At 44.4% G+C, this 7,768-nt stretch overlaps 1 protein-coding gene across 1 annotated transcript in view; it reads left to right on the top strand.

Moving 5' to 3' along the window:
• The first annotated feature begins 4,110 nt into the window (after positions 1–4,110).
• Positions 4,111–7,768, top strand: part of LOC104938468 (kinesin-like protein KIF1C) — a 21,932-nt gene continuing 18,274 nt past the window's right edge. The window contains 2 exon segments of the mRNA XM_027287864.1: positions 4,111–4,709; positions 4,833–4,923. The gene's annotated coding sequence lies outside the window, so the exon portion shown is untranslated.

The raw sequence follows: 7,768 nt of genomic DNA, 5'->3' as shown, positions 1-7,768 counted from the left end.
GAGCTAACAGACTGAGCTAACAGACGGAGCTAACAGACTGAGCTAACAGCAGCTAACAGACTGAGCTAACAGACTGAGCTAACAGACTGAGCTAACAGCAGCTAACAGACTGAGCTAACAGTCTGAGCTAACAGTCTGAGCTAACAGACTGAGCTAACAGCGGCTAACAGACGCTAACAGACTGAGCTAACAGACTGAGCTAACAGACTGAGCTAACAGACTGAGCTAACAGACGGAGCTAACAGACTGAGCTAACAGCAGCTAACAGACTGAGCTAACAGACTGAGCTAACAGACTGAGCTAACAGCAGCTAACAGCGGCTAACAGACTGAGTTAACAGACTGAGCTAACAGCGGCTAACAGACTGAGCTAACAGACTGAGTTAACAGACTGAGCTAACAGACTGAGCTATCGGCGGCTCCAGTTGTCAGAAACAAACATTTGGTGTTTAAATTTGATGAATAAATCATTAATTATTCATGAATAAATCATTAATTATTCATGAATAATTAATGAGCTTCCTGTCTCTTGGTCTGATTGGCTCTGTGAACTCGTCATGTGACAGTGGGAAGCTGCAGGTGTTTTTATCCTGAGGAACCGGTCTGCTCTCAGAACCTGGAGATCCAACAACACAGCTGCAGCACCGGTTCAGTCTCCTGTCTCAGGTTCTTGGATCTGTAGTCACCCTGCTGTCCGTCTCTCAGGTCCTGCTGTCCGTCGTGGTCTTGTCCTGGTCTTACGTGATCTACGCCAGCAGGATCGCATCCCATTGGCTGCTGGAGAAGAGGACCGCCTTCCTCCAGCAGGACTGACCGCTCATTGGACCGTCAGCTCAGGTGAGATTCTGTTTTTGTTGGTGATTACTGTCTCGCTCAGCACAGATAAATGTTCAGAACCAGAACATCATAAAGTTCTGAGCCACATCGTCCTCAGCTGTTCCTGAAGAACTGTAAGAAAGGTTCTGGTTCAGAGCAGCTCACTGATAGAACTGATCTCTCTGTCTGTGGTTCTCTTCCTGTAGAGAGCGGACCTGCTGAGGTCTCCGGAGTGGACCGGACCTGCCGGGTCTCCCAAATGTTCCCGTCTGAGTTGTGGGCAGAACAGCTGCTGGATGTTTGTGACGTTGGGACGTTTCCATCATGAGTACTGGAACTTTTGAAGTACACGTCGAACTGTGTATTTGTACACGCCTCCCAGTAGATGTAATGTGCAGTAGTGTCCAGCAGAGGGGGCAGCAGCTCTGTGCGCCTCTCACACACACACACACACTCTCACACACACACACACACACACACACACTCACACACACACACACACACACTCACACTAAATAAACGAACGTTCAGTTGGTGTGTTGAAGTCGACTCGCTCTGATTGGTCAGGATCACACTCTGTCCTCGCCTCCTTTCCTTACCCAGAGGATTCAAACAGCTCGGGTCAGAACCACCGATCACAACGAGGTCAAAGGTCACACACACACACACACACTGAGACAGACTGTGTGTGTTTCCTGACTTCCAGGTGTTTCCTGACCACACCCCCTCTTGTTTCACAGACACAGAAACTCTGTTTATGTTCACTGAGCAGACAGACAGGCAGGCAGACAGACAGGCAGGAACTGAGCAGACAGACAGGCAGGCAGAGAGAGAGACAGGAACTGAGCAGACAGACAGATCTGGTTGTAAACTTAAAAGCTGTCTATATTTTACGGTGAATCCACGACAGTAAAAGACTTTAAAATTAAAAAACTTCATTCAAAGTATTTCAAGGCCATGTTCTCAGAATGAAGTATTTTATATTAATATCTAATGACGTATTATTATTATGACGGACTTTTGCTGTTTTCACTGTAGAATTACAGATATTTGAAAATATGAATTAAAACACCATGAAAGTGAAATCAGCAATACAAATATACGTTCAAAGTAATATGAAAGCACACCGTGTTTATTACGGTAAACTTCCACAGCTTTTTCTTTATTTTAAAGGAATGTAATGTTTCACATTAGAGACTTAATTAAACAACCACAGGACAGTTTCTTACAGTGACAACAGCTGATTAGGTAAACCAGCCTGTGCACGTGGCTCCTCTGCCAAAGATCCTCTATGTTAACAGGATGGTCCACTCCAGCAGAGGAAGATGTTCATTTATTTATTCTGACTGGATTTATGGATGTTTGTATGGATCATGAAGATCGGTCGTCGTGCAGACTTCATTCACAGAAACAGACTTTCAACTCACACAACACAGAGTTGCTGTTCCAGACTTGCCTCGATCGACAGCAACTAAATCACCAACATCAAACAATAACAAACTTTCCTTCCTCCTAATAATGGTTAACAACATGTCCATTCGTATTAAAGTTTCCTCATTGATACAATCTTTGTTTTGCTAACATAAAGGGACAGCCAGCATGTTGTTACCATGGTGACCATGAACCATATTAAAGAGTTTACGTCCATTTAAACGCTTCAGCTTCCAAATTATTGAAGTTAATGTGAATTAACAGTAAACTGACTCGAATATTAAGTTTGAGTTATTTTACTGAACAATATTCTGTAGTCCACAAGTTCATGTGTGTCTTCAACAGCCTGTGTGTGGTCCAGGTACAGAAATCACCTGTGCAGGTAGGGGCCCTGGCCTCAACAGCCCTGCAGTAAGCAGTGTGCTATGTTCATGTGATCGAGCAAGTGTACCTGCACGACCTTCAACCAACCTTCAATTTTGTGAATTCCTGTTTATTCCCATAAATTCTCGTTTATTCCCATAAATTCCTGTTTATTCCCATACATTCTTGTTTATTCCTATAAATTCCTGTTTATTCCCATAAATTCACGTTTATTCCCATAAATTCACGTTTATTCCCATAAATTCTTGTTTATTCCCATAAATTCCTATTTATTCCCATAAATTCTCGTTTATTTTCATAAATTCTCGTTTATTCCCATACATTCCTGTTTATTCCCATAAATTCTCGTTTATTTTCATAAATTCTCGTTTATTCCCATAAATTCTTGTTTATTCTCATAAATTCTTGTTTATTCCCATAAATTCCTGTTTATTCCCATAAATTCTCGTTTATTCCCATAAATTCCTGTTTATTCCCATACATTCTTGTTTATTCCTATAAATTCCTGTTTATTCCCATAAATTCACGTTTATTCCCATAAATTCTTGTTTATTCCCATAAATTCTTGTTTATTCCCATAAATTCCTATTTATTCCCATAAATTCTCGTTTATTTTCATAAATTCTCGTTTATTCCCATACATTCTTGTTTATTCCCATAAATTCTTGTTTATTCCCATAAATTCCTGTTTATTCCCATAAATTCTCGTTTATTCCCATAAATTCCTGTTTATTCCCATAAATTCCTGTTTATTCCCATAAATTCCTGTTTATTCCCATAAATTCTCGTTTATTCCCATAAATTCTTGTTTATTCCCATAAATTCCTGTTTATTCCCATAAATTCCTGTTTATTCCCATAAATTCTCATTTATTTTCATAAATTCCTGTTTATTCCCATACATTCCTGTTTATTCCCATAAATTCTCGTTTATTTTCATAAATTCTCGTTTATTCCCATAAATTCCTGTTTATTCCCATACATTCTTGTTTATTCCCATAAATTCTCGTTTATTCCCATAAATTCTCGTTTATTCCCATAAATTCTTGTTTATTCCCATAAATTCCTGTTTATTCTCATAAATTCCCGTTTATTCCCATAAATTCCTGTTTATTCCCATAAATTCTCATTTATTTTCATAAATTCCTGTTTATTCCCATACATTCCTGTTTATTCCCATAAATTCTCGTTTATTTTCATAAATTCTCATTTATTCCCATAAATTCCTGTTTATTCCCATACATTCTTGTTTATTCCCATAAATTCTCGTTTATTCCCATAAATTCTCGTTTATTCCCATAAATTCTTGTTTATTCTCATAAATTCTCGTTTATTCCCATAAATTCCTGTTTATTCCCATAAATTCTCGTTTATTCCCATAAATTCCTGTTTATTCCCATAAATTCCTGTTTATTCCCATAAATTCCTGTTTATTCTAGGTTAGCATGTTAGCTCTGTACTGGCCCTCCTGTCTGCTGATACCTGACCTTTAAGTTTGAATGCAGTACTTCAGTACTTTAGTGTGGAATGCAGTACTTCAGTACTTTGGTGTGGAATGCAGTACTTCAGTACTTTAGTGTAGTACTTTAGTCCGTAGACATGGGTCGGAGTGAGACCTCCGTGAGGCGGAGCCTCCTCCGGGGGCGCGCTCTGAGCGCCGCTCCGTCACGGGGACGCGCCCGCACTCACACGCACACACCCGCCGCGCGGCCAGGCCACCGGCCAGCCTGTCTGTCTCTCTCCCCGTCTGTCTCTCCTTCTCCTTTAAAAACACACTTTCCGTTACAACCTCCCGCTCACACTCGGTTTACCGGTAAACTCCCTCCGCCCAGGCGCGGGAACAGCTGCTTCCACCGGACAGAAGTACCGGATTACCGAGTTTGAGCGAGTGAGCTCGCCGCCGGACCTGCCGTGATTCTCCGCCCCGCAGTCCGCGGGCCGCGGGCCGCAACTTTCCTTCACTTTGTTCCGGCTTCAGACTCTCTACCGGCGGGCACGGTCACCGGGCCGTGACGGCGTCCGCCCCGGGGAGAGAGCTCGGAGTCAGCCGCCGCCGTGAACACCGGGGGAGCCGCCGTTAGTGAGTGTGAAACTTTTCTTTAACGTGTGTGTGTGTGTGTGTGTGTGTGTGTGTGTGTGTGTGTGAGAGACGCAGCAGCGCCCCCTCCCAACTTTCTGACTCCGTCTGTCCCGGTACCGACAGGCCCGGACCGGGACCAGGACCGTTAGTTTCCTTGTGTTGGTTTACCGGACAGATGGGGACCGTGTGAACCACGAGACTCTCCGTTAGTCCGGTGAGGTGAGCTCGATGACGTCATTCATGGAAGTGTTTGAACAGTAATCTATTACTTTAATGATCAGTAAATGATTAAATACATGATCAGTTATATGATGACGTCATGTATGATGGATCATTAATAAACTCATTTAAATATTTAAATTAAGAACACATAAAAACACGATGAGTTAATGACTTTAATTCACTTTAAAACGGTCAACACGTTAAAATATGTCGAATGTGACGATGAAGCAAACAGCACACATAATAACAACAACAATAATAATAAGAACAACAGCAATAATAATAATAATAATAACAATAATATTAATAATAACAATAATAATAACAATAATATTAATAACAACAATAATATTAATAACAACAATAATATTAATAATAATGAGTTTAACACTTAAAGAGTCTATTTAAAGTTTTAAAGTTCACAGTAAAAAAATAAACACTGATCATAATAATTAGAATAATTATAAGAATACAACACTCTGAATGTTAAGAGTGATTCAAAAGTAATTACGTCCAAATGAAAACATAATAAATGATTCTTAAAGCTGTGATTCAGTCAGCGTCACCATCTCTTCACCGGGTGATCACCTTCACCTGGTTGATCACCTTCACCTGGTTGATCACGTTGACCTGCGTCTTGTTTAACGTTACGTGAACACAGGCTGTGTTTCCGTGTAGTCAGCTGTTGCAGCTCAGATGTTTGCGTGAAGGTTTCATCGTGCAGCTTCATGTTCTTCAGGTTTACACTGCATCAACGTTACATCACGTGGCCAAAAGTGTGTGGACACGTGATCATGCCTTCTTCAGGAAGTGTTAATCCGTGTTGACTTTGTGTTGGAACAGAGAGGTTGGACACGGAGTGTTGACGTGGAGCCGCCGAGTGGATCCGGGGTGTCCACAAACTTTTGTCCGTGTAACGCTTGACAGATTGAGTGGACAGAGACGAAGAGAGACGAAGAGAGACGAAGAGAGACTGACCTCTAAAGTTAGACTGTGAGGCTGAAATAGTTTCAACAGGCATCTCAGCTATCTGTGTGTGTGTGTGTGTGTGTGTGTGTGTGTGTGTGTGTGTGTGTGTGTTTTGTGTGTGTGTGTGTGTGTTTGTGTGTGTGTGGTGCGTGTGTGTGTGGGTGTGTGCGTGTGTCTGTGTGTGTGTGTGTGTGTGTGTGTGTGTGTATTTTTAGCTGCATGTTGTTTGTATTCTGATCTGTTATTGGGCAACGCTACAAAACTGATAACACGTAGTCTCCATGACCACAGACTGTCTAAAACCTGGACGTAGTCTCGGTGAGTCCCCGCCAGACTGGCTAAAACCTGGACGTAGTCTCTGTGACGTCCCCGCAGACTGTCTAAAATCTGGACGTAGTCTCCGCTGACGTCCCCGCCACAGACGTTCTAAAACCTGGACGTAGTCTCCGTGACGTCCCCGCAGACTGTCTAAAACCTGGACGTAGTCTCTGGGACGTCCCATCAGGACCGGTAAACCTGGACGTAGGCTCTGTGAGGTCCCGCAGACTGTCTAAAACCTGGACGGTAGTCTCTGTGACGTCCCCGCAGACTGTCTCTAAAACCTGGACGTAGTCCACTCCATGACCACAGACTGTCTAAAACCTGGACGTAGTCTCAGTGAGTCCCCGCAAGACTGTCTAAAACCTGGACGTCAGTCTCGGTGACGTCCCCCACAGACTGTCTAAAACCTGGACGTAGTCTCTGGAGTCCCCGCAGACTGTCTAAAACCTGGACGTAGTCTCCGTGACGTCCCCACAGACTGTCTAAAACCTGGACGTAGTCTCTGTGACGTCCCCGCAGACTGTCTAAAACCTGGACGTAGTCTCCATGACCACAGACTGTCTAAAACCTGGACGTAGTCTCCGTGAAGTCCCTGCAGACTGTCTAAAACCTGGACGTAGTCTCCGTGACGTCCCCGCAGACTGTCCTAAACCTGGACGTAGTCTCCGTGAAGTCCCCGCAGACTGCTAAACCTGGACGTAGTCTCCGGACCACAGACTGTCTAAAACCTGGACGTAGTCTCCGTGCGTCCCCGCAGACTGTCTAAAACCTGGACGTAGTCTCCGTGAAGGTCCCCGCAGACATGCGAAAACCTGGACGTAGTCCTCCATGACCACCAGACTGTCTTAAAACCTGGACGTAGTCTCCGTGAAGTCCCCGCAAGACTGTCTAAAACTGGACTAGTCTCCGTGACGTCCCCCGCAGACTGTCTAAAACCTGGACGTAGTCTCCGTGACGTCCCCGCAGACAGTCTAAAACCTGGACGTAGTCTCCGTGAACCTGGACGTAGTCTCCGTGACATCCCCGCAGACTGGTCTAAAACCGGATAGTCTCCGTGACGTCCCCCGCAGACTGTCTAAAACCTGGACGTAGTCTCCGTGGACGTCCCGCAGACTGTCTAAAACCTGGACGTAGTCTCCGTGACCTGGACGTAGTCTCCGGACGTCCCCGCAAACTGTCTAAAACCTGGACGTAGTCTCCGTGACGTCCCTGCAGACTGGCTAAAACCTGGACGTAGTCTCGTGACGTCCCCGCAGACTGTCTAAAACCTGGACGTAGTCTCCGTGAAGTCCCCTGCAGAACTGTCTAAAACCTGGACGTAGTCCTCTGTGACGTCCCCGCAGACTGTCTAAAACCTGGACGTAGTCTCCGTGACGTCCCCCGCAGACTGTCTAAACCTGGACGTAGTCTCCGTGACAGCCCTGAGACTGTTAAAACCTGGACGTAGTCTCTGTGACGTCCCGCAGACTGTCTAAAAACCTGGACGTAGTCTCCGTGACGTCCCCGCGACTGTCTAAAACCCTGGACGTAGTCTCCCGTGACGTCCC

The sequence above is a fragment of the Larimichthys crocea genome, chromosome XIV, assembly GCF_000972845.2.
Source record: "Larimichthys crocea isolate SSNF chromosome XIV, L_crocea_2.0, whole genome shotgun sequence".
NCBI classification, from domain to species: Eukaryota; Metazoa; Chordata; class Actinopteri; family Sciaenidae; genus Larimichthys; species Larimichthys crocea.
Note: the sequence above shows the minus strand (reverse complement) of the source record. Positions and strands in the feature narration are given on the sequence as shown.